Source organism: Onychostruthus taczanowskii, unplaced genomic scaffold, assembly GCF_017590055.1.
Source record: "Onychostruthus taczanowskii isolate IOZ18803 unplaced genomic scaffold, ASM1759005v1 scaffold81, whole genome shotgun sequence".
In the NCBI taxonomy this organism is placed as follows: Eukaryota; Metazoa; Chordata; class Aves; order Passeriformes; family Passeridae; genus Onychostruthus; species Onychostruthus taczanowskii.
Window position 1 is genome coordinate 675,434 of NW_024506002.1, and position 23,396 is coordinate 698,829.

The 23,396-nt window shown below is 55.0% G+C and overlaps 1 protein-coding gene and 1 pseudogene across 3 annotated transcripts in view; both read left to right on the forward strand.

Annotated features, from left to right (window-relative positions):
• Positions 1-6,108: 6,108 nt before the first annotated feature.
• On the forward strand, positions 6,109-7,501 carry LOC121346434 (annotated as a pseudogene).
• Positions 7,502-21,424: 13,923 nt separating this feature from the next.
• SPRY3 (sprouty RTK signaling antagonist 3) overlaps positions 21,425-23,396 on the forward strand; it is a 12,251-nt gene continuing 10,279 nt past the window's right edge. Inside the window, exon 1 of one of the 3 annotated variants that reach the window (XM_041424263.1) lies at positions 21,425-21,620. The gene's annotated coding sequence lies outside the window, so the exon portion shown is untranslated. Of the gene's footprint in view, positions 21,621-23,074; positions 23,317-23,396 lie in introns of those variants that run through there. The other 2 variants (XM_041424260.1, XM_041424259.1) reach the window with 2 other exon arrangements.

Below are 23,396 nucleotides of genomic sequence, written 5' to 3' on the forward strand. Positions count from 1 at the left end.
TGCCACTGCCTTGCCCCATCCCTGTCCCCGTCCCTGTCCCTGTCCCTGTCCCTACTCCCATCCTTGTCCTGTCCCTGCCTACCCCTTCCCTTTCCCTGCTCCCATCCCTGTTCTGTCCCTGCCTACCCCCTACCCCTTCCCCGTCACTGTCCTCCCTTCTCCTGTCCCTGTCCCCGTCCTTCCCCGCTGCAGCAGATGCTGTGCCGGGGATACACACACCACCTTTTGGGTTACAAAGCGCTGATTTTCATCCTAACCGGCTCATGGGCGTGCGCGCCGGGTTCCCCGCTGGAGGGCTGCCTTGGCCCGGCGGTGGCGGCCGCCGCCCCTCGCCCCCCTTCCACCACCCCAGCCCCGCAGCCCGCCCGACCCTGCCCTCCCGCCGCCTCCCTGGACGGCGTTCCCAGCCCCAAAGATGCTCCGGAGCAGCGCGGGGAGGACCCGCCGGGACCCTCGGGACAGTGGCTCCGGTCCCTGGAGCTGCGAGTTGTTCTGCAGCACGGAGCCCCCGCAGGGATTGAGCTGGTGGATCAGAAAAAGCTCCAGACCCGGCAGTGGGAGCGGCAGGTGGCACTGGGGAGAATAGATGACACGCGGTGACACAAGAGCCCTGGGAGTGGTTACCTAGGGATTAGGATGAACCTGTCAGACAGAAAGAATTCCAGAATGATTTGGGTTGGAAGAAACCCTAAAGCTAATCCCCTTCCAACTCCCCGCCGTGGGCAGAGACACTTTCCACTATCCCAGATTCCTCCAAGCCCCGTCCAAACTGGCCTGGAACAGGGGACATCCTAGGAACATTCTAGGGACATCCTGCTCTGTGCTTAAACGTGCTGGTGCCTCCCTGTGCTGGGAATGGGGCAGGATGAGTCTCCGCGGTGCCTCCCGGGTACCTGTGCAAACAAACCGCCCCAGCGAAGCACTTGGGAGATACTCCCCAGTGCTGTGCCGGAATTTCTATGCTGGTTTTCCAAGATCCAGGTGTTCTGATTCTTTCCAGCTTTCCTGCCGTGGGTGTGCGGGCAGAGCAGTCGCTCGCTGTCGCTGTCCTGGCAGCGAGGGGACGCGCTGGTGCCACCGCGGATTCCTGATTTCCGAGTGTTCTTCAGGAAAGGGGTGGGGGCGGCGCCTGGAACAAGCAGAGGAGCTGTCGGGGATCTGCTGCTTCCCAAAACCTCGGTGCAGCTCCCGCGGGAGATAAACAAGTTAGTCACTGGGTGAGCTCACGGCAAAGGCATCCTGGCCTCCATGAGAATTTGTCACAGGCCCTTCCCGGGGTGCGATAGTGTCCCGGTACCGGCTCCCGGGAGGAGGCAGCGGATGCGATGAGCAGTCTCGTGCTCGGGCAGTGCCTGTCGCCTGTCCCTCGGTCCTTCCTAGCAGGAAGCCCGGGCCCTTCTCTCTCTGTGCCCGGGCACAGCCCCTCGGACCAGCAGGGACTCACGGGTGCCTGCGGGATCCAGTCGTGTTCCCGATGGAAGTGATGGATGTGAGCAAACAGGATCAAACCGTGCCTGAGCTGAAAGGCTGGGCTGGGAGCTCTGGGGGCTCTGGGGAGAGGGGATGTCCCTTCCGTGGTGTCCCACTGGCTGCCTTTGGGATGGGCAGTGGAGCAGTGCTGGCTGGCCTGTGCGTTATGCTCACGGGGTTGTTTCTCCTTGGATGTGGAGCATGCTGGTCTCTGGAGCTCACTGGGATTTGTGGTCCCTCCTGTGCCCCTGGGTCCCGTGGGACAGCGACAGGCAGTGCCGGGGCCCTCTTGGAGGAGCCCATGTGCCCCCCAGGAGCCCAGCGCTCTGGGATGCACCTGCTGCTTGGCCTCAGCACGTAGGAACGCATGTGCTGGGAAAGAAAGTGCCTGGGAACTTTCTGGGGATTTCCCAGGGAGAGCTGGGATCTGGGAATTTTCTGCCCTCCCCCTTGTCCCCTCCTTCCTCACTCACACACTGCTCCTGGGGTCACAAACGGCTTTAAAAAAAGCAACAGCCCACACAATGCTCTTCCCTTCTCCAGCGGGTGCTGGTGACGAGATCCCGCATCCGGCAGGGGAGACGGAATTAGCCCTCTGCCTGGGAAAGGCCGTGCCAGGCCCTGCCAGCTGGTCCCACACTAAGGAGCTCCCGTGGCCACGCGCAGAGGAAAAAGACTCCGGATACTACAGGTGCATCCTCCCTTGGGCCTGCTCCGTGGAGTCATGCAAGAAATCTGTCCCCCTTCCCTACCCTAGGATTTCTTGGAAGTGGCCTTGGTGGTGCTGATGTCAAGCAGAGCTTTGGATGACGTGCAGGGCACACGGCAGTTTCTCTGTGCACGTGGGGGATGTTTCTGGACAAGGTTAGGACAGGAAATTAATGTTTTCCAGGAAATCTTGTGGCAATTTCCATGAAAGCAGCAGGAACCAAGGGTGGCTGAGCCAAGGAGATGTTCCTGGAAATTGTTTGTAGGGCAAAAGCTCTGAAAAATTTCGCTGTGGGTGTTGGAACAGTTTAACGAATAACCCACCTCACCCCTACCTGACATGAATGCTCCAACAAAACCCAACCCAACCAATCCAGGGGAAGCCAACATGAATGGCTCAACCCAACACAAATGACCCAACACAACATTAATGTCCAACGTAATCCAACATGGAAAACCCACCTCAATCTAACCTGACAGGAATGACCCGACCCAACCCAACTGACCCAACACAACCCAAAATGAATGACCCACCCAGCACAACCCAATGCAAAAGATCAATGTCACCCAGCATGAATGACCCATTTTGACCTAACCCAACCCAACATGGTGGTGCATGGACTGGAGCTCCAGGTGACTGGTCCTGACCTACCTTTGCTGTGGGAATGAAACGGAAGCTGGATGTGCACTGTCGAGGTGGCAGTTGGTACTTGTTGCTCTTCTACCTTCAGGAGTCCTACTGCAGATGGGTTTTCTGATAGTCCAGGAAAGGGGTTCAGTTGCTTAATGCCCTCTGCATGACCATGGGGAAGACATGGGAAGGTGGGATGGGAAACCCACTTCTGTCCTGGCAGTGCAGGTTCATCAACTCAAGGAGGGAAACACTAACCGAGGGAATTCCACTAAAGTGAATCACCATGATGTCTCCACCAGCCAGCAAGAAGGAAACACAAGCTTTCCTGGGTGCCAGAGGCTTTTGGAGAATGCACATTCCTGAGTACAGCCAGATTGTGAGCCCTCTCTACCTGGTCACCTGCAAAAAGAACGATTTCTACTGGGGCCCTGAACAGCAGCAAGCCTTTGCCCAGATCAAGCAGGAAATCACCCATGTGGTTGCCCTTGGCCCAGTCAGGACAGGACCAGAGTTGAAGAATGTGCTCTACTCCATCTGGGAACCATGGTCTGTCCTGGAGCCTTTGGCAGAAGGTGCCTGGGGAGACTCAAGGCCGACCACTGGGATTTTGGAGCTGAAGTTACAAAGGGTTCGAAGCAAACTACACTCGCACAGAGAAGGAAATCTTGGCTGCCTATAAAGGAGTCCAAGCTGCCTCAGAGGTGATTGGCAGGGAAGCACAACTCCTCCTGGCACCCTGACTACTGGTGCTGGGGTGGATGTTTAAAGGAAAGGTTCCCTCTACCCACCACACCACTGACACCACACAGAGCAAGTGGATTACCCTCATCACACAGAGTGCTCGTACTGGAAACCTGAATCGCCCTGGGATTTTGGAGATAATTACAAACTGGCTGGAAGGTGAGAACTTTGGTCTCACTGATGAAGAGGAGCAGGAACAAGTGGCGAGGGCTGAAGAAGCTCCACTATACAGCCAACTGCCAGCAGAGGAAACACGCTACACTGTTTTCACTGATGGTTCCTGTTGCATCGTAGGGATGAACTGGAAGCGGAAAACAGGTGGATGGAGCCCCACACGGCAGGTTGCTCAGGCTACCAAAGGAGAAGGTGGATCAAGCCAACTTGCTGAACTCAAAGCTGTTCAGCTGGCCCTGGACATTGCTGAAAGAGAGAAGTGGCCAAAGCTATACCTTTATACCTATTAGGGGATGGTAGCCAGTGCTCTGTGGGGCTGGCTGGAAAGGTAAAAAAAGGCCAACTGGCAGCGTAGAGGAAAGCCAGTCTGGGCTGCTGATGAGTGGAAAAACATTACCACTCACGTAGAAAAGCTACCTGTGAAAATCCATCATGTAGATGCCCATGTCCCCAAGAGTCAGGCTAATGAGGAACACCAAAAAAGCAAGCAGGTAGATCAGACTGCAAAAATAGAGGTGTCACAGATAGATTTAGATTGGCAACATAAGGGGGAATTGTTCCTAGCTCGATGGGCCCATGACGCCTCAGGCCATCAGGGCAGAGATGCCATCTACAAGTGGGCACAAGACCGAGGGGTGGATTTAATCACGGACAGTATTTCTCAGGTTATCCATGACTGTGAGATGTGTGCTGCCATCAAACAGGCCAAGCGAGTGAAGCCCCTGTGGTATGGTGGGCAGTGGTCCAAGTACAAGTATGGGGAGGCCTGGCAGATTGACTACATCACACTGCCCCAGACACAACAAGGCAAGCGCTGTGTGCTGACCATGGTGGAAGCCACAACTGGATGGTTGGAGACATGGTACCCCCGAGAGAATTGAGTCCAACATTGGGACTCATTTCAAGAATAGCCTTATCAACACCTGGGCTACAAAACATGGCATTGAGTGGGTGTACCATATTCCATATCATGCAGCAGCGGCTGGGAAGGTTGGACGGTACAATGGCCTGCTTAAAGCCACCTTGAAGGCACTGGGTGGGGGGACTTTCGAGAACTGTGAGATTAATTTAGCAAAGGCCACATGGTGAGTGAACACCTGAGGTTCCACAAACTGAGCAGGCCCTGCCCAACCTGAGCCCTTGTGAACAACACATAGATGTAAGGCTCCAGTGGTACACATGAGTGATATGCTGGGAAAAACTTTGGGTTAATTCTGCCTCCAGCAAAGACAATCCCATCTGTGGGGTTGTCTTCACTCAGGGATTAGGTTGCACCGGTGGGTGCTGCAAAAAGATGAAGAGACCCAATGCATATGTCAAGGAGACCTTGTTTTAGGGTGAACTACTCGTGACACTGGGCCTGTATCCATATCTGCATGTATGTATGTCTTAGGTTACAAGATGTTGTGGGGGAGTGTATTCTATTTGCCATCTGTTAGAGGTGAGGCAGTTATCAACTGTTAATTGGGAAGTTTTCTTTATCTCTCCCACAACCAATCCTCCCTCCAGGAGATATCTTCTGTTAATGGGCCATTGAGTATCCCTGCATGGCTGATAAAATTATCCTATTGGGAGAAGCTCTGCCCAGAGGGAGGAGCCAAGCATTCCTTCCTGGATATAATCAGAGATTTGGCATGCCACAGGCATCTTTCTTCTCCACTGAATTCTCAGATGAAGACCAGGCCCATGTACACCACCACTGGAGCTCCAGAGGAAAACTCCCACCTTGTGCAGGATCCTTGCTCCAGCAGAACCACAACTGGCACTGCAGGAGGGCTGAGCCACCATGGGATGGGACTGTGCCACCACCCTGACACACAGGGGGTCAGGTCATATTCTGACTCCCTCAGTAGTTTTTTTGTACTATTACATTTGTATTTTAATTTTCCTAGTAAAGAACTGTTATTCCTATTCCCATATCTTTGCCTGAGAGCCCCTTCATTTCAAAATTATAATAATTAGGAGGGAGGGAGTTTGCATTTTCCATTTCAAGGGAGACTCCTGCCTTCCTTAGCAGACACCTGTCTTTTTAAACTAAGACAATGTATGTATATAATTCAGGTAGTGCATGTATGTATATAATTCAAAGTTTTAAATTTGATGTAACATGTTGGTATGGGAAAAAAATCAGGGTCGATAATGTTGAAGGTTAGGTTTCTTTCCTTTTGTTTCTTTTTACTTACAGAATTTTTTTCTCCCATAAGTTGCTAGGAAACACTATCAACTGGGTACTTAACAAAAAGAAAAGAAGTGATCGAGCTCAGGGAAGGAGGGCATCTGGTTGCATTTCTCTTATGTGAGAGTTTCTCTCTGAGAGGCAGAGATACCATGAGAATTGGGCAAGTAAAAGATGGGCTGGGACAGCTGCTGGCTCTCTTTCTCTCTCGGTTTTGGAGAAGGATGATTGGAGATGCTGCTTGGGGAAGGGAATTTGCTGCTGTTGCTGGAGCCTGCCCAGCCCTGCAAGAAGAAGCTGCCGGGCAGTGGCGGCAGAGCTGGGATGCAGACTGTGGATGATGATATGAGCTGGAACAGCCTCGCTGCCACCCCAGAGAAGGAGGAGGAGGACGAAGGGGACATGCCTGTGGTGGCAGAGTTCATTGATGAGTGCCCCAACGAGGTGAAGCTCATGGAGGAATTCCGAACAAATTCCAAATGGAAGCTTCTAGGAGACTTGGACTTGCAGAGTCCGGATATTTTGGAACCTGCTGAGTCTGCCATGAGGTGGCAGAGCCACGACTCCTCAGAGCCCTCACCCCCAGCAGGGAAACACAATGGCTCCTTGGACCTCTCTTCTCCGAGATGGCAGCGTCATGGCACCCCTGACCTGTCCCTTCCCCGGTGACAGCATCACGATACCCCTGACCCATCCCTTCCTAGGAGACAGCATCACGATATGCCAGACTTTTCTCCTCCCAGGGGGTGTCGGCATCATGACACTCCTGACCCATCCCCTCCCAGGAGACGGCGTCATGACATGCCAGATCTGTCACCTTCCCGGTGGCAGCGACAGGATTTGTCACCTTGGAGAGAGAAGCCAGTGTCCTCAAGTGGGAAAAAGCCAAAGGAAAGGACAGACTTTGCCTGCCCAGAAGGACCAGCACAGGTTATGGAGTCCCCTAGAGCACTCCCCACATCACCGGGATGCCAAGGGCTCTCCCAAGAAGGCTAACACAATGTCATCCGGGGTCAAAGCTGGCCTGGTGCTGGCCGATGTGCTGCAGAGGGTGAAGCAGGAGCTCTGGAAGCATGAGAGGAGCACCAAGCACCTGGAAGAGGAATACCAGAATGCTCAGACTGTGTTCTGAGACAAGTCTGACTGCAAGAGGAACCTGGCCTGGGAACAGCTGGAGCAAAGGCTGAGGGATGAAGCAGTGTCCAGGAGAGAAGAGCAATATGCCAAGTGGGGAAAAGGGCTGGCACAAGAGAGGAAACAGCAGCAGAACTTGGAGGATGCAGTCAAGGAGATGCAGAAGCCCTTGATCCGTTACATTGATGACGAGGACCTGGATTGAATGCTGAGGGAATGGGAGAGAGAAGGAGACCTCATGGCTGCTCTCATCAAGAAAAGGAAGGCCAAGGAGAACAAGGTACAAAGAAAAACTCAGGTACAAGGGACCAGCACCTCCAGTCAACAGGTTTAACATCTGGCCCGGGCACAACTGGGAGGGTGTGGACAGGTCCAACAGGTTTGCGCAGCAGCGCTTTGCCCACATTGCCAATATGAAGGTGGTGCAGGAGCTCACCTACAAGTGGAGCGTGGAGGACATGTAGGGGACAGCTCCTGCAGTGACCCACAGGCACCACCCCCTGCCAGAGCCCTGAGGAATGGCCTGCTCTCCTGGAACAAGCCCTGTCCTTGGCATTCAGCAGCTCACTGGGTTTTTTCTGAGAGGCGAGGCTGGATTTCCCTGTGAGCCAGAGCCTCCAGCTCCCTGGGGAGGACACCAGTTTCTTGTTTGTTTTCTAACAAACTTCTGTTCTATGCCAAATGCTTGACCTCTGAGGGCAGTTCCCAAGTCTTCAGGTGTCCTAAATCTTAGGTGAAAATCTGCTGAACGCGTGGGCTTGGGAGAGTTACCCTCATGCAGTGGCTCAATGTCTTAGGTTGGAAATGGGGATGTGTATTCTGTTCCTGTCTGTTAAAGGTGGGGCAGTTATCTTCTGTTAATTGGGCAGGTTTCTTTATCTCTTCCACAACCAGTCCTCCCTCCAGGAGATCTCTTCTGTTCATGGCCAGTGAGTGTCCCTGCATGGCTGATAAAATTCCATTGGGAGAAGCTCCGCCCAAAGGGAGGAGCCAAGCATTCCTAACTGGATATAATCAGAGATTTGGAAAACCACAACCAGCCTTCTCCACTGGAGTCCCAGAGGAGCTGCTTTCTTCTGCCCTGCATTCCCAGAGGAAGAGCAGGCCCATCTCCAGCAGCCCTGGAGCTCCAGAGGAAAACTCCCCCCTTGTGCAGGATCCCTGCTCCAGCAGAACCACAGCTGGCACTGCAGGAGGGCTGAGCCCCCATGGGATGGGACTGTGCCACCACCCTGACACACAGTGGGTCAGGTCGTATTCTGACTCTCTCAGTGGTTTGGGTTTTTTTGTTTTTACTATTGCATTTTGTATTTTTAGTTTTCCTAATAAAGAACTGTTATTCCTATTCCCATATCTTTGCCTGAGAGCCCCTTCATTTCAAAATTATAATAATTTGGAGGGACGGGATACATTTTCAATTTCAGGAGGGCTCCTACCTTCCTTAAGCAGACACCTGTCTTTTCAAACCAAGACAGCCAGTCTGCTCCTGCACTGAGGTTAAGTTGAACTTCTGAACTTTTATTAAATTTATGCAGTTATTTTGCCATGTAGATCCCAAAGTTACCAACGTCAGGAAAGTTCAAACTCAGGGTTTTTTCTTTTTGTTTTTACTTTTATTTTAATTTTTAAAGAAAACTTTATTAACAGAATTAAAAGAAAAATAATTATAAATCAGAATAAACCTTCAGAGCACTTCTCCCTCCAACTTTCCTTTCTTTTTCCCACTGACAATGTAAAGAGACAAATTTGGTATATTCAGTCAGGTTGCTATGTGTAAAATAATCTTTCTTCAATCCACTTAGGGTGAGGAGTCTCTCCTGCCATACCATGGAGACTTTTCCACAAGAAACAGACCGCTCATGGTTTTAATTTTCACAAATAGCAGCCGCCTAGAAATCTGCAATCATGAAGTCCCTCCCACAGTATTGGTAGTTTCCCCACAGCTATCACCAAGGGTCATTTTAGCTTACTGGGGTGCAATTTTAAGGAGCTGTTTTAGTATAGAAACCAAAGTTCTCTTATCTCTGGGGCAATGTTTTTCCCCTCTCTCATTTCTCTCTGTTCAAGCTTCTCATTGGATCACAGTTACTTCAACATCTGCTTGCTTCAACACAGGTGCCTCTGCTCACAGTGGTAGTTAGGCACGTGTAAAATAATCTTTCTTCAATGCACTTAGGGTGAGGAGTCTCTCCTACCATACCATGGAGACTTTTCCACAAGAAACAGACCTCTCATGGTTTTAATTTTCACAAATAGCAGCCGCCTAGAAATCTGCAATCATGAAGTCCCTCCCACAGTATTGGTAGTTTCCCCACAGCTATCACCAAGGGTCATTTTAGCTTACTGGGGTGCAATTTTAAGGAGCTGTTTTAGTATAGAAACAAAAGTTCTCTTATCTCTGGGGCAAGGTTTTTCACCTCTCTCATTTCTCTCTGTTCAAGCTTCTCATTGGATCACAGTTACTTCAACATCTGCTTGCTTCAACACAGGTGCCTCTGCTCACAGTGGTAGTTAGGACGCTACATCTCCCCAGTGCATTCCATGAGTTACAGGGAAGAAAAGAGTCTGATGTATCAATTATATCTTCACCATTGCCTTAGAAGAGAATTTCAGCCCAAGACTAAGGCATCTCCTCATTCTCCTCCCATCTGGGATTTGACTCCTTCTTTACTGATCTCAGTGTCTCCATGTTGTTTTCTTTACGCATCTTCACCCTTTCTTTTCCTCTTACTCGAGAGAGGATTGATGTCTGTAAGTTTCATCTGTGCACTGAAAGAGTTGATAGCTCACCTGGGCTGTGGATGGCCGTGTGACCTCTGCTGCGACGGTATTGGAACTGCTTGCACAGTTGATTTCGGCTCCTGCTGCGCTGGGGGGACCTGAGCCAGGCTCACAATGGCAGCAGGAGCAGCCAGGATTTCAGCGGCCTGCCCACAACCCAGTGGCTGCACACCATGTGTAGACAGCTTCCCCTCTCCCTGTCCAGTGGCTGTGGATGGAACTCGGCAGCAGCAGAATCTCAGCTGAGCCATGCTGTGGGCTGGCCTGGCCACACGGCAGAATGAGCCCGGCCCAGCCATCGCTGCAGCAGAGCAGGGCCCGGCCCGGCCCAGCCGGCACTGCAACAGAGCAGGGCCCAGCCCGGCCCAGCCATCGCTGCAGCAGAGCAGGGCCCGGCCCGGCCCAGCCATCGCTGCAGCAGAGCAGGGCCCGGCCCGGCCCAGCCATCGCTGCAGCAGAGCAGGGCCCGGCCCGGCCCAGCCATCGCTGCAGCAGAGCAGGGCCCAGCCCGGCCCAGCCATCGCTGCAGCAGAGCAGGGCCCGGCCCGGCCCAGCCGGCACTGCAACAGAGCAGGGCCCAGCCCGGCCCAGCCATCGCTGCAGCAGAGCAGGGCCCGGCCCGGCCCAGCCGGCACTGCAACAGAGCAGGGCCCAGCCCGGCCCAGCCGGCACTGCAACAGAGCAGGGCCCGGCCCGGTCCATCCATCGCTGCAGCAGAGCAGGGCCCGGCCCGGCCCAGCCATCGCTGCAGCAGAGCAGGGCCCGGCCCTGCCCAGCCATCGCTGCAGCAGAGCAGGGCCCGGCCCGGCCCAGCCGGCACTGCAACAGAGCAGGGCGCAGCCCGGCCCAGCCATCGCTGCAGCAGAGTAGGGCCCAGCCCTGCCCAGCCAGCGCTGCAGCAGAGCAGGGCCCGGCCCGGCCCAGCCATCGCTGCAGCAGAGCAGGGCCCAGCCTGGCTTCATCAGGCTGCACAGCAGAACGGGGCCTGGCCCCGCCAGCATCCAGTTACCTGTTCAAAGGGCAGAAACAAGAGAGTTTTCCCTGGGGTTTGTTAGTTTTTAAATGTGATTTCACAGAGGCATGTCCAGCTTTCTTAAGTGGTTTAACAAGGTGTCAATATTCAAAAGTAGCCAGCTGATTGGTTCCCCTGAGTCTGGAGGAAGCTGTTATCAGTCCTCACAGAGAATCACTTCCATAACTGATGGATTTTCTCTTCAACTAAAAACCAAGCTGTGTTGAACCACGACACCGAACCCAACATGGTGGTGCATGGACTGGAACTCCAGGTGGCTGGTTCTGATGTACCTTTGCTGTGGGAATGAAACAGAAAGAGGAAAACAACCTCTCCTACCTAGAGTTCCCCTCCAAACAGGCTGAGTTCCTGGTGACCCATGGCTGTGTGTTGGGGACCTGGGAGTCCATGGAGGACTTCTGGTGATCCAAGGGCTATCAGAGCCAAGGGACTTATGCTGGTCCCTTGGGCGCAGTTGTGGGCTGCAGATGGGGCCACTTGTAGCATCACTGGCTTTGCTGCTCCAGCATTGCTTCTCCCCAAGGCCAGGCTCCTGCTCCCAGGAATGCATCATGTCCCCATGGAAACACAAATGCTTATTTATTTGACTTGTTTAGGTCTTTTTAAAATTTATTTGAATTCCTCATCTCTCTCTGTTGGTTTTTTTTTTTGGTTTTTTTTTTTTTTTTTTTTGTTTTTTTTTTTTTTTTTTTTTGAAGGAAGGAATGTTGTGGCAGTTTTGTGTTCCCCCTGGGATGCCCTTTTCAGCTGCAGTGCACCTGGAGCCCTTGTGGGCTGCAGATGGGGCCACTTGTAGCATCACTGGCTTTGCTGCTCCAGCATTGCTTCTCCCCAAGGTCAGGCTCCTGCTCCCAGGAATGCATCATGTCCCCATGGAAACACAAATGCTTATTTATTTGACTTGTTTAGGTCTTTTTAAAATTTAATTGAATTCCTCATCTCTCCCTGTTTGTTTTTTTTTTTTTTTTTTTTTTTTTTTTGGGTTTTTTTTTTTGCTTATTTCAAGGAAGGAAGGAAGCCCAAACTCGGATGTTTGTTTGTTCTGTCCTGGCTGATGTTCCCTTGGTTGCTCCACTGGCTGATAAACTGGCAGGGAAGTGGAGCGTGGAGCACGGCAGAGCCTGGGAAAGGCCAGGACCCCACTTCCCCTGGCCTTACGTCACGGTTTCTCTCCTATTATCTTGGCCTGGGGGATGCCTCTGCCAGCTGCCTCTGCTCCCTCTGCTCCCGCTTTTGTCACCAGCTCAGGGGACTGTGCTTGGTGGGACATCCACAAGGACAATGTCTCCTTGCCACCCAGATTCCCTCTACCTGCCCTGGTGCCACCTCCAAATTCCTGGCCCAGGGTGCAGCTGGGGCCCACGGTTCATCCTGCCTGTGGGGCCATGGAGAGGGAGAACCCGCATGGATTAGAGATCAGGCATGGGCTGTGCTCCTCTCATGGAACTTCACCTTCTCCATCCAGGCAGGTTCCACCTGTGATGACCCTACCCAGTGATGTCTGAGGCTGTCACAGACCTCAGGCAGGGGAGGAGGGGGTGCTCACTGCTCTGAGCAATGTCAGCAACTTATCCCAGACTCCTGCCATGAGCCATTAGCTTGGAAAGTCTCTCCTTTCTCCAGGCTGGAAGATATCCCAGAAAAGAGAAATATTTGTGGGGTGTAGGGTATGTGCCATGGGTGGGGGAGCTGGGAGCTTTGTGTTCCCTGCTCCCTGTCGGGCAACAGGGATGTGGTTCAAGGCAAGGGTCGTTGGGGGTGGGATCAGCTCAGGAAGTCTCTGAGGCTCCTCTGGGAAGAGCATCTTCCCTGGGGTATTGGAGTGACTCCAGGGGAGGTGAGATCCCCTGATTCCCCAGCATCCCTGGGTTGGGAGGAACATTTGAGAGGGCTCAGGAGATGAGTCCCTAGGAGATTTGAGGGGTAAATGAGGATGCGGGGAGGTACCAGAGGGGAGGAGTGGTAGGAAATGCTGGAGCAGGAAGGCAATGGGACCATCTGTCCATTGGAATGGAGCCTTTCACTGTCCATAGTCTTTGCAGCAGTGAGGGACCCTGGGGACCTGCTTCAGGACCTCTCTTTAGGGGAGGACAGGAGGGAATGTGGCTGTTCACCCCCACCCCTCAGCTGATGGTCCTTGTGCAGGAGACTCCAACTTCTCCCAGCAAAGACAAATGTGAATGGCTCTCAAACCTCCTCCCACATTCCAGCAACACTTCTATCTCCTGCTACAGACCAGTTTTTTCCAGGGATTGCAGCAAATTCCTTCACTTCTTTTAGCATCTCAGTGCTTTGAGCAAGGGAATTGCTTCAGTGATCTGGAGCACAAGTGTGGGCATCTGGGTCTGGTAAGCGTAGTGCAGGTGGCTGAGGAGGAAGGTGTCTCCGTGCCCATCCCTCTGAATGAGGTCACTGTCTCTTTCCATGGTCCCAGCAACTGCTTGGGAGGCTGCCAGGTCTGCCTCCCTTCTCCCAACCCCATGTGCTTGACAGCCCTGTGGAGGAGGGTGGTGGGCACTGGTGGGCACTGGTGGATTTTCTGGGGATGAGCAGGGATGCTCCGGGGGGTCCTGGAGCTCTGTGCTGGGCCAGGCGCTCCCCAGCCCCAGCCCCTGCCCTGGCTCTGTGCCTGCCAGTCCGGGACCCGTTCCAGAGGATAAAATATGGCCTCAGTGCTGCTAATTGGAGCTCTTTCCCTACACTTCCTCCTCTCCCTCTCCAGCCCTGGCTCTGCAGGGTCAATAAGTGATCCACATTAGGCAGGGTCTCTGTGGATTCCATGTGGCTCCAGCAGCAGCTGGGGCTCTCCGGGGCAGGAGGAGGGGGCTGCATCCTCAGGAGGAATCCTCCAGACCACCCAGGGTGGGAGACAAATGCTTCAGGATCTCTTCCATCCAGACCTTCTCCCACCACGTGGTTCTACTGCCTTTCCTCATGTCCCTGAGGTTCCCCTGCCTCACCCCCTCTCCCTCCCCCATCCCCTCCCCTCGGGCTGGCCACTGGCAGACAGCCACTATCGATTTTCCTGGGTCAGCAAAACCCAGCCGTGGGGGGAGCTGGGCAGTGGTGACACGAGGATGGCAGTGCTGGCACTCCAAGGGTCCTAAGGGAGCTGTAAGGAGAGCTGTCCCCATCCCCAAGTCCCCACCAGCACTGCATCCTGTTTTCTGCGAGACACAGGTGGGTCTTCCCTCCCTGTGCCCCGGGCAGCTCTGGCTGATGAGATCCAGGGGTGGGGAAATGCAGCTCCTGCATAGGATTGCTCTGGAAGCTGGGGAGCAGGAAACCCACTGCCTTGCTTTGAGCATGAAGAGTCCTTTGCTTCCTCCAAACAGACCCCAGTGGGTCAAGACGTGGTGTCCCCAAGGAGCCTCATTTTCTCAAGCCTTTTCCTGGCTGAAATCCCTCTGTCCCCCCAAATTGCCTGGGACATGAGCAGTAGGAGAGGAGCTACATCCAACACTGAGACTGGATCCTTGTCCTCTTTCCAGCCTCCTGGAATGATTCTTGGTGAAGATGCTTTACATCATGGTGTTTTGCGAAGCAGTGGCAGCTGGGGGGACACTGATGTCATCCCTCCATCTCTGACCTTGATGCCTGTCTTGGAAGATGCTTTTCCTGGGAAGCATGAGCCGGATGTGTGAGACCCTGGACTATGGGACCACCATGGCCTGAAAGTCCTCTCTCCTCCAGAGCCATCTGGAGGCAACAGGGAATCCTCTGCCTCTCTGGAGAGAGGAGCAGATCCCCCACTCTGTCCTGGCCAGAGACCCTCACCCTCCAAGACATTGGCAGCCCCTCAGGGAGCTCCTTCCATGGAGCATCTTCATGCAATGGGTGGGAATTCCTGGGGGATTTGAGGGCTTCCAGGCACCCACGTGGAGGTGGGAGATGTTGGGGAACAGAAAGGGATGAGGTGTCAGGGCATCCTGGCTGTGGGACAGAGTCTCTGTTTCAGCAGAGGAAACGGTGAGCAGGTGACAGAAGGTCAGAAAAGTTTTTGCCTGGCCCAAAAGCCTGAGGCAGGAGGGTCCGAGATAACCACGGTTATTTAATTTATTTTTTCTAAATAAAAAAAAGGAAGGAAGTTAATAAATAATGTAAAGTGGAGAATGCATTAATGAAAGGGAGAGCGAGGCAGAGAGAGGGAGAGAGAGGAAGGGACAGGGCAGAGTGAGAGCTCAGGGAGTGGTGGGGAGATATTCCTGCCGGTATCGATTGGATATGATTACATTAGAGCTATCAAATATTCATACTACATTCCACAAGAGGTCATTGTGTGTGTTTTTCCAATTTAGCTCTGCCTTGGTGCAGGCAGCAGGCTCCGGGTGGGAAGAGGCTGCGAGCACGGCTCCAGCCCTCGGGCCTGGGGCTGCCACTCCCGCGGCCACATGGATGTCACCCCCTGGAGGGACAGGGGGCTGGGCTGGTGCGGGGGGGAGGATGCGCTGAGCTGGCTGCTGGCCCTGAGGGTCCTTCTCAAAGCCCCTGAGGGCTGAGGATCGTGTGTGGATACAGAAACGGGGACAGGCGTGTCCCAGCTCTGGCACCTCGCTCCTCCTTGGCAGCCACTACTGCTCCCTCCCAAGCCAGATCAGAGCCCGTGGTCACTATTTACTGGCTGCTCCAGGCTGTTCCTTGTTCTTAATGGAGCATTTTAGCTGGGATGTCGCTTTGCCAGCCAGGAAGGTCAGCCCAGGCCATGGAGCGAGGCGGGAGGTGGAAGAGCTGCCGTGTGGATGCGGGCAGGGATATGTGGCAGGTCTCCCGCTGTGGTGCCCATCTGCCAGGACACTCCGGCCCCTCTCTCCCTGCCCCCATCCATCCCTCCAGGCTGCCTGTGCCGCCGGGATCCTCCCCGAGGGGACAACCACGAGGGAAAAGGGCCCTTAGCATCAGTGCTCCCGAATCACAGTTCAAGGAGACAGCTCTGCGGTGTCCCGGGTGCCAACCTGTTCTGTCACCCTGAAGAGGCAGCTGGGGACCTGCTGCCCGATTTTACTTCCACACAAGGTACTTCCCCTGCCCGTGCCTCAGTTTCCCTTGTTGTTCGCGTTCCCACAGTATCACCGGCGCACCGCTGCCGTCCCCGCAGACCCCGGCCCCGGCGGCCCCGCCGAGCCCCCCCGGCCTCCGCCCGCCGCGGCCCCGGGCGCTGGGAGCCAGCGCTGCCTTCTCTCCTTACATTAATAAAAATTTTACAGCACGGTGGCAGGAAATGCATTTTCAGTTCATCTGCTGCAGCTATTAGATTACCAGGAAATGGCTGGCTGGCCGGCGGCCAGGGGTCCGGAGGACCGCGGCGCAGGGGAAGGCGAGCGGAGCGCCGGGATGAGCCGATGGCACCGGTCCCCATCCTCCTGGCTGTTCCCGTGCTGTGCCAGGCTGTGCCCACCTGCTCTGCCGGGTCCTGGATGCGAGGGTCCCTGGACATTCTCTGAGCGGGCGGGGATGGATCTGGTCCCTGCTGCTTTGGGAAGTGGGATGAGCAGGAGAGGTGTCTCCTGATGAATCTGCTCCAGCCTGAGACCAACAGAGCCAAACTGGCCACAGCCTTTGCTGAGGCTGTGCTGTGCTGGGTTGCAGGGAGAAGTGGATTTGGGATTGGGACCAGGGAGAGGTGGGGGATTTGAAGCTGGGACCAAGGAGAGATGGGAGATTTGGGGCTTGGGCCAGGGAAAGGTGGGAAATTTGGGGCTGAGATCAGGGAGAGATGAGATATTTTGTTTGGACCTGAGAGGGGTGAAAGATTTAGGACTGGGACCAGGAAAAGGCAGGCGATTTAGGACTGGGACCAGGGAGAGATGGGACACTTGAGGCTGTGACCGGGAGGATGCATTCACTGAGTGCAGCAGGTATCTGCAGAGGTTAGTTATTCCAAGCTGTGGGATTTTTAATCACCAGACTGGGCTGGTGTCAAGCACAGCCTAGGAAAGACTTAAATGTGTGTTGTCTGTAACAGAGCCAGGAGTGGGGGGTAGGTGCTGGCTATAAATACCTGTACCTGCCTCAGAGGTGGCAGTGCTAATGAAGGGAGGGAATTGTGAGCAGCCCCTCAGGGAGGGGGCAGCAGCAGTGGCTGCAGTGCCTCTGTGGGCCCTGGGGAGGGAGGGACAGACAGGACAGGGTTTTAGGGACCTGATTTTTAGGCTAGGCAGGGTTTTCAGGAGAGCCCTCTTAGAAGTGACTGTGGCCAAGTGCTGGAGCTGCTCTCTACAGGTGGGACAATTTTATGCTGGGACTCCCTGAGCCCAGCCCAGTCATAAGTCCTGGGATCCTTTCCACAATCCTGGAATGATCCTGGGATCATCTCCACATGAGCATCAGGCACCAAATCAGGTGGTCCACATGAGCATCAAGCACCAAGCATCTTCCATGGGGCAGCGAGTGGTCCCTCCCTGGAGCATCCTGGGCTCCAGAGGGGTGCTCCGTTCTCCAGAAGGATGCTCCAGGCACCACAGGGATGCCTCAGGCTCTAGAGGGATGCTCCTTGCCAGTGTCTGGCAGCATCTCGTGGAGCATGCTCCAGAGGAATGCTCCAGGCACCACAGGGAAGCCTCAGGCTCTAGAGGGATGCTCCTTGCCAGTGCCTGGCAGCATCTCGTGGAGCTCAAGCCCTCTCTGCCTGCCTGGCCTCCCAGAGCCCCGAGCTAGGTGCAGGATCTGCTTTTGAGAAGGAGGTGACCCTAGCCCTGCCACGGTGACCGCTCCATCTCCACTCTGGTCCCAGCAACTGGACTGGAGGAAAGAGGACACCTGGTAAATGAGCGGTGGAGAACAGGGAAGACAAGGAATGATGGAAAGGAACAGAGCAAGGAAGGGAGCAAAATGTGGGGAGAAGGGAAGGTCTGAGCCTCACCAGGGTTTATAAAAGTTTGAAAGAACAGAAACCATGGTTTGCGTGGAGGGGACTGGCTATTTTTAGCCATGGGTAGGATGTCAGCTCTGAAAATAGCCTGCTACCAGATCCTAATGAAATCCTCTCTTTGGCTCTCACACGGAGCGAATTTGGAGGGGGAGGATTGCTGTCACACCCGCAGCCAAGGAGCTCCTGACATTCACAATGACTCGCCTGGTTTTCTCTTATTTATTTTTTTTTTCCTTCCCCCTCCGGTTTCTCCTATTCTTTGCCGGCTCTGCCTTACGCCGAGCAGAGGAGTCACCAGCCAAAAAAGTGACTGCGGGGGCGGTGCTGCTTAGCTACGGCCAAATCCCAGCAGCATGTGACCGGCTTGGCAATTTAATACGGAGCCCTGCTCCCCGGCACACGCGCGCTCGAGTTAAAGTGACATTGAAACGGGGACTCGAAGTGCTGAAGGCAGAGAATTTGGGTGGAGCTGCCTCCCCCCAGCCCCTCCCATCCATCCCTGGGGAGGGAGGTTTGCTCCATGGGGTGTGGGAGCAGGAAGGGTGGTGTCCAGGTGAGGGAGGATGCTTGGGACAGGTGTGCAGGCTTGGGAGGGAGAAGGGATTGGGAGAGCTGCAGTGTGGATGGATCAGCTGGTCTGGGGAGAGCTGAGCAGCTTGGAGCACCAGCAGGAGGGATCCCGGTGTATGTGGGATCCTTGATGTCCTTGAGATGGCCTGGTAGACATGGGATACCTGGAACATATGGGATACGTGGAGTACATGGGATACCTGGTGTACGTGGGATACCTGGTGCATGTGGTACCTGTAGGAGAGCTCAGTCTGGGGTCACTGGAGAGCCTGAAGAAGACTTGAACACTGGCTGGTAACTGCTCCCAGCAATGATCAGGGACCTCTTGAGGAGCATCATGGGGAGCACAGGGCAGAGAATCGAGGGAGAGAGAGGACCCTGAGGGCTTGGGACAGAAAATACACTATGGGAGCATCACATCCCCATCAGGGCAGGGGTGAAGGTGCCACAAAGGCACAGGCTGGGTGAGAAACATGTCTTGCAAAGGCAGGGTGTGACTTGGCAAAGGAGCCAGTGCTCCAAGGGCTTTCTGGGGACATTCACAGTCTGCAGGGTGCAAGTCCTTTGTCACTTGATTCCCCTCAACAGGGATGTAGCAGTGGGGTTTGGGCAGGATCCAGCTCCAGAGCTGTACCATGGGTGCAACAGTGCCTGGACACTTCCCAGGGAGCTAGATGACGGAGTTAACAATTTCCCAGCAAGGAAATGCCTGTATTGCATATCCTTTTGTATTCCAGTGTCTCCTCACCCACCCTGCTCAGGTTCCTCAGGAGCTCAGGTCAGGACCTCACCTTTGGAGCCAACACTGCTGGAATCACATCTGCCTTCTCTTTTGGGAGGGGGATGTGGCTTTGGGCAGGGACCTCATCAGGACAAACGTGTTCTGTAGAAGAAGAGCTGCTGTGGAAGTGTGGGGAGCCCACAGATCAAGGAACTGTGGAATTATTTGGGTTGGCAGGCACATTAAAGATCCTCTAGTTTCCATCCTCTTCAGGGACACTTTCCACTATCCCAGGTTGCCCCAATCCCTGTCCAGCCTGGCCTTGGACACTTCCAGGAATCCAGGGGCAGTCACAGCTTCTCTGAGCCCTGTGCCAGGGCTGCCCACCCTCACGGTGACGATGCACAGGGACAGCCAACACCCGGCATTCGCTGTGCACAACGGGACCTGGGGAGTCATGCCATGGGAAGTCACTGCCCTGTCCTACTGTCCCCTTCAGCTGGGGTGAGGTGCCAGATCCCTGCTCACTCCGAGCACTGGAGAGCCCCTGGAGATGCTGCTCCTGCTCGGCGCGGGGCCGGAACCATCTGCATCAATGAGTCAGCAGGACCCACTTAACACTTCCCCAGCAGAATCTGCTCCTCTCTCCCGACAGAATGGGCAGCTCTGGCAGGCTCTGGCAGCGTGTTACAATCTCAGCTCATTAAGGGACGCATCCTGAGTGCTTTATTGATGTTTTATGCTGCCTGGCTCCATCTTCAGAGGGAAACTCTCATTGCAGTCAATGACTACACCTCCGGCTGCTGCAGGCTGAGCTCGGAGCTCCGGATCTGTCTCCCAGAGAAGCAGGCTCAGCTCCCATGGCTACGCTGCAAACCGTGGGGTTTGACCCCAAAGTGGGCATGAAGCATCTCAGGGCCAGCATCCCTCTTTTCTTTCCAGGACTAGGGAACACTCAAAAGAAGAACACAGGGGAGAGGTTGTTTTTTTCCTTGCTTATCCCTCTTTCTGTTAGAAGGAGCTGCATGACAGGGAAGGGAAATGATGTTTCCTCTCCCCCAGCACTGCCATCTGTTCAGCCGAAGCCCAGCCGGGTGGGTGTACCCGGCCTCCTCCTCTCCCAGCGTGCTGGGAGCCACATGTCCCCACCTCGGGAGAGTCACAGTCCTTTAATAAGTTCCCCAGTGCTGGCTGTTGCTTCTGAAAAGCTCGTGGCACTGTCTGGCTTCAAGTGGCTTTTACATAATACAGACTGTCAGGCTAGATGAGCATCACGGTCCCTTCTGGCCCTAAAATCTGTGAATCTCCAAATTAGAGGGCACCAGCACCTCCTTGTTTCTGGCTGATTGAATCAGGGGAATCGTGTGTTCTCTTTCTCCTCTATTTTTTTTTCCTCCCTCCCCTGCATCATCTCTAACTGGTGGTGAATTACCCTCCCCCTGAGCCCAAGCTTGGCAAACAGCAGCAGGAGAGACCAGGCAGCTTCAGCCTTGCTCTGGGATATCCTGCTCTCCTGCCCAGTCCAGGGCTGATTCCCAGGGGTGAATTTTCTGACTGTGGGCACAGCGAGGCCTGGAGCTGGTCAGGCTGAGAGGCAGATGGAAAATCTGTGTGGAAAATGGTGCTGAGGCCTCTTGATTGTTTTAAAATCCCAACTAAGTGCTCCAAGCTTCAGACCAAGCTCCTTGGGATTTGTGACCAAGGTGTGGATGTAGAGAAACACTTTTTGGGGAGTGAAATGAAAGTGAGCAACTCCCCATGTTTTTGGGGGTGTTTGAGATGTGTAGGGGGAATGGGAAGAGCAAAGCAGGGAGAAATTGCTGATGATCTGGGAGGATTGGTGGGGATGGGGGTTCTCCAAATTCAGGGGTCTGCAACAGGAGCTGGGGCCCTGCTGAGCAGGCTCAGCTGGAGCTGGGAACTCGGGGATGTCCACCTCGATTGTCTTGGTGCTCTCAGCTGCACTCAGGACATGCACTGAGAGCCTCAAACAGAGATGGAACACCCAGGAGCTGCTTCTCCCCATCCTTTTGGGCAGGACCCCCGTGGTGTTCAAGGTGGCGGATTTCCACTGGGATGAGGAGTGGGAGCAATCCCAGAGGAGAGCTGAGGAGCTGGGGTGGGGTGCAGGCAGGGGCTGTGCAGGGTGTGGGGCACAGTGGGGGCTGTGGGAAGGGTGCTCAGTCCCTGCTCCCACACCCCCCACACGGGGAGAGGTGGCCAGAAACCTGCAAAAGTCTCACACCTTCCTCTCCCGTGGCTCATCAGGAAGAACCACATCTCTCTCCCAACAGCCAAAACCCCTCCTAAGGAGGGGGGCTCCATACCAGACCCTTTCTTTGGGGGAGGCTCTAAACTTTCCTGCTTTGCAAGTGCACTCAGGTTCCCAGCCCTCCTCTCCAGCGGTGCCGTGGTCAATAACTCACCGGGAGACTGCTATTCTCCCTGCGCTTCCCACCCTCCCACTCCTCCCGGGAGCTCTGCATTCATGCCTTTTTGGCCCTCCCTCGGCAGCGAGTGAGGAATAAAGCGGCGCCGGCTGAGCACGACGCAGGCTGTGCTGGGATGCTGTGAGCCAGCGAGGGAAGCCTGAATCACCGGCACCTCAAGGTGGGAGTGAGAGATTTGGGCTGGGAGAAAGGGAGGACATCACACGTGCTCCCGGGAGTCAGGTGCTCTCAGCTAGTTGGCTGGGAATTGGGCAACTCGGATCGTTCTGTGCTTTTAAAGACGGAACTGAGGGCGATGGGGAGAAGAGGAGGGGCCCGTGGGAGCGCAGAGGGATTCAGCCTGAAGGCTCTGAGCTGGAGCCGAGGATGAAGGATGCTGTCAGGGACTCGTTCTTCTTGGAGAAACTCCTGGAGGAGCATCCCTGGTGGCATCCCATGGAGATAGAGATCTCCAGCCTAGAAATGCCTAAAAATGAGACTGCAAAGGCTCAGCTGGGCACCGTGTGGGAGAGTGGAGTCACTGTCCCCAGCTGGGGGGATTCCAGTGCTTCTGCTGGCATCAACTGGGAGGGAGCCCCTGAAGTCTGTGGGATCGTCCCAGTTTGTCCCCATCTGTTACAGCCACAAGCAGCAGAGCTGGATTTATCACTCTTATTCCAGGTCCTTCTCTTCCCCTCTGTCCCCATCCTGCTTTCACACACTCAGACCCTGTGTTTGCCATCCAGCCTGGGGACCTGCCCACCCTGAGGGGGTCCCGTGCTGCTGTGCACCTGGTGGCGGGGGTGGGGCTGAGGGCTTGGTGGTTTCATCTTCAGATGTCTGAGACACATTCTGAGCCCTCCCTGAGCTGGGGCGGTCACTTTGCTCACCTGGTGAGCACTCCCAGAAAGAATGGGTGATCACCCTGGAAGTGTCGAGGGAAATGGAGAGAGGGTGGGGGCTTTGCTGGGGTTCACAGGTGACGTCCAGTGTCATCAGCGTGGCCTTGTGTCTTTGGGACTCTCAGGCCAGGTCTGCTTTACAATGAATGGGGGTGAGGGGTGTCACAAGGACCCCTGGTGCTCCTGAGCCACAGGCAGGAAAGCAGGAAAGCAAGGGACTTGGGAAAAGCATGCAGCGACTTGGGGAAACCTCTGGGATGGAAGATCCAGGTCCTGCTTGGACCTTGAGTCCAAGCTTTTTGTTTCTGGGAGAGGGGGATGTGTGTGGGCTGGTTCTGTGGGTCTCAGTATGGAAAAGCTGCTTTCCAGCCTCTCTGCCGAGTGTGTCTCTGCAGGGGCTAATTCAGGTGTGGGTTTGGACTTTTGGGAAGTGTTGGAGCTGGATGGCACCTGGGCTGTCCTGGGGGCCTCCTGGGAAGAGGTGAGCTAGGAGAAGGTTGGACTCGATGACCTTAGAGGTCTTTTCCCACCTTTTCCATGATTTTTTGAGGTGACTGTGGCCGTTTCACGGCAATTTATGGCTCAAACCCAAGGTGATGGATCTTTGCGGAGCAGCCTGACAGGACCTGCCCCCAGTGTCACACTGACCCCGACCCATCCCGTGATGCTGCTGTGTCCCCGGGGGGGCTGTCCCGGTGGGCGCAGGGGAAACACCGGCCCGGGGTGCGGGAGGATAACCCGGGGGGCGCAGGGAGGGACACGGAGCCCGGGGCAGACGGAAACGTTTAAATAGCGGCTGAGCATCCCGCGGCGGGGCTGGGCGGCAGCGGCGCCTGGGGAGCGCTGCGGGGCTCTGCGGAGCCGCTAATGGGCCGAGTCCATTTCAGCGGGATGACGCCACTTGGGTAAAGCGTTAAGAGCTCCGGGAAGGCAGCGCAGAGCGAGGGGGAGCGCGATGCTCCCGGGCAGCGCCAGGTCCCTCCCTCCTCCCTCCATCCCTCCTCCTCCTCCTCCCTCCGCCCAGCCTCCCATTCCCACCGAGCGCGGCCCCCCCC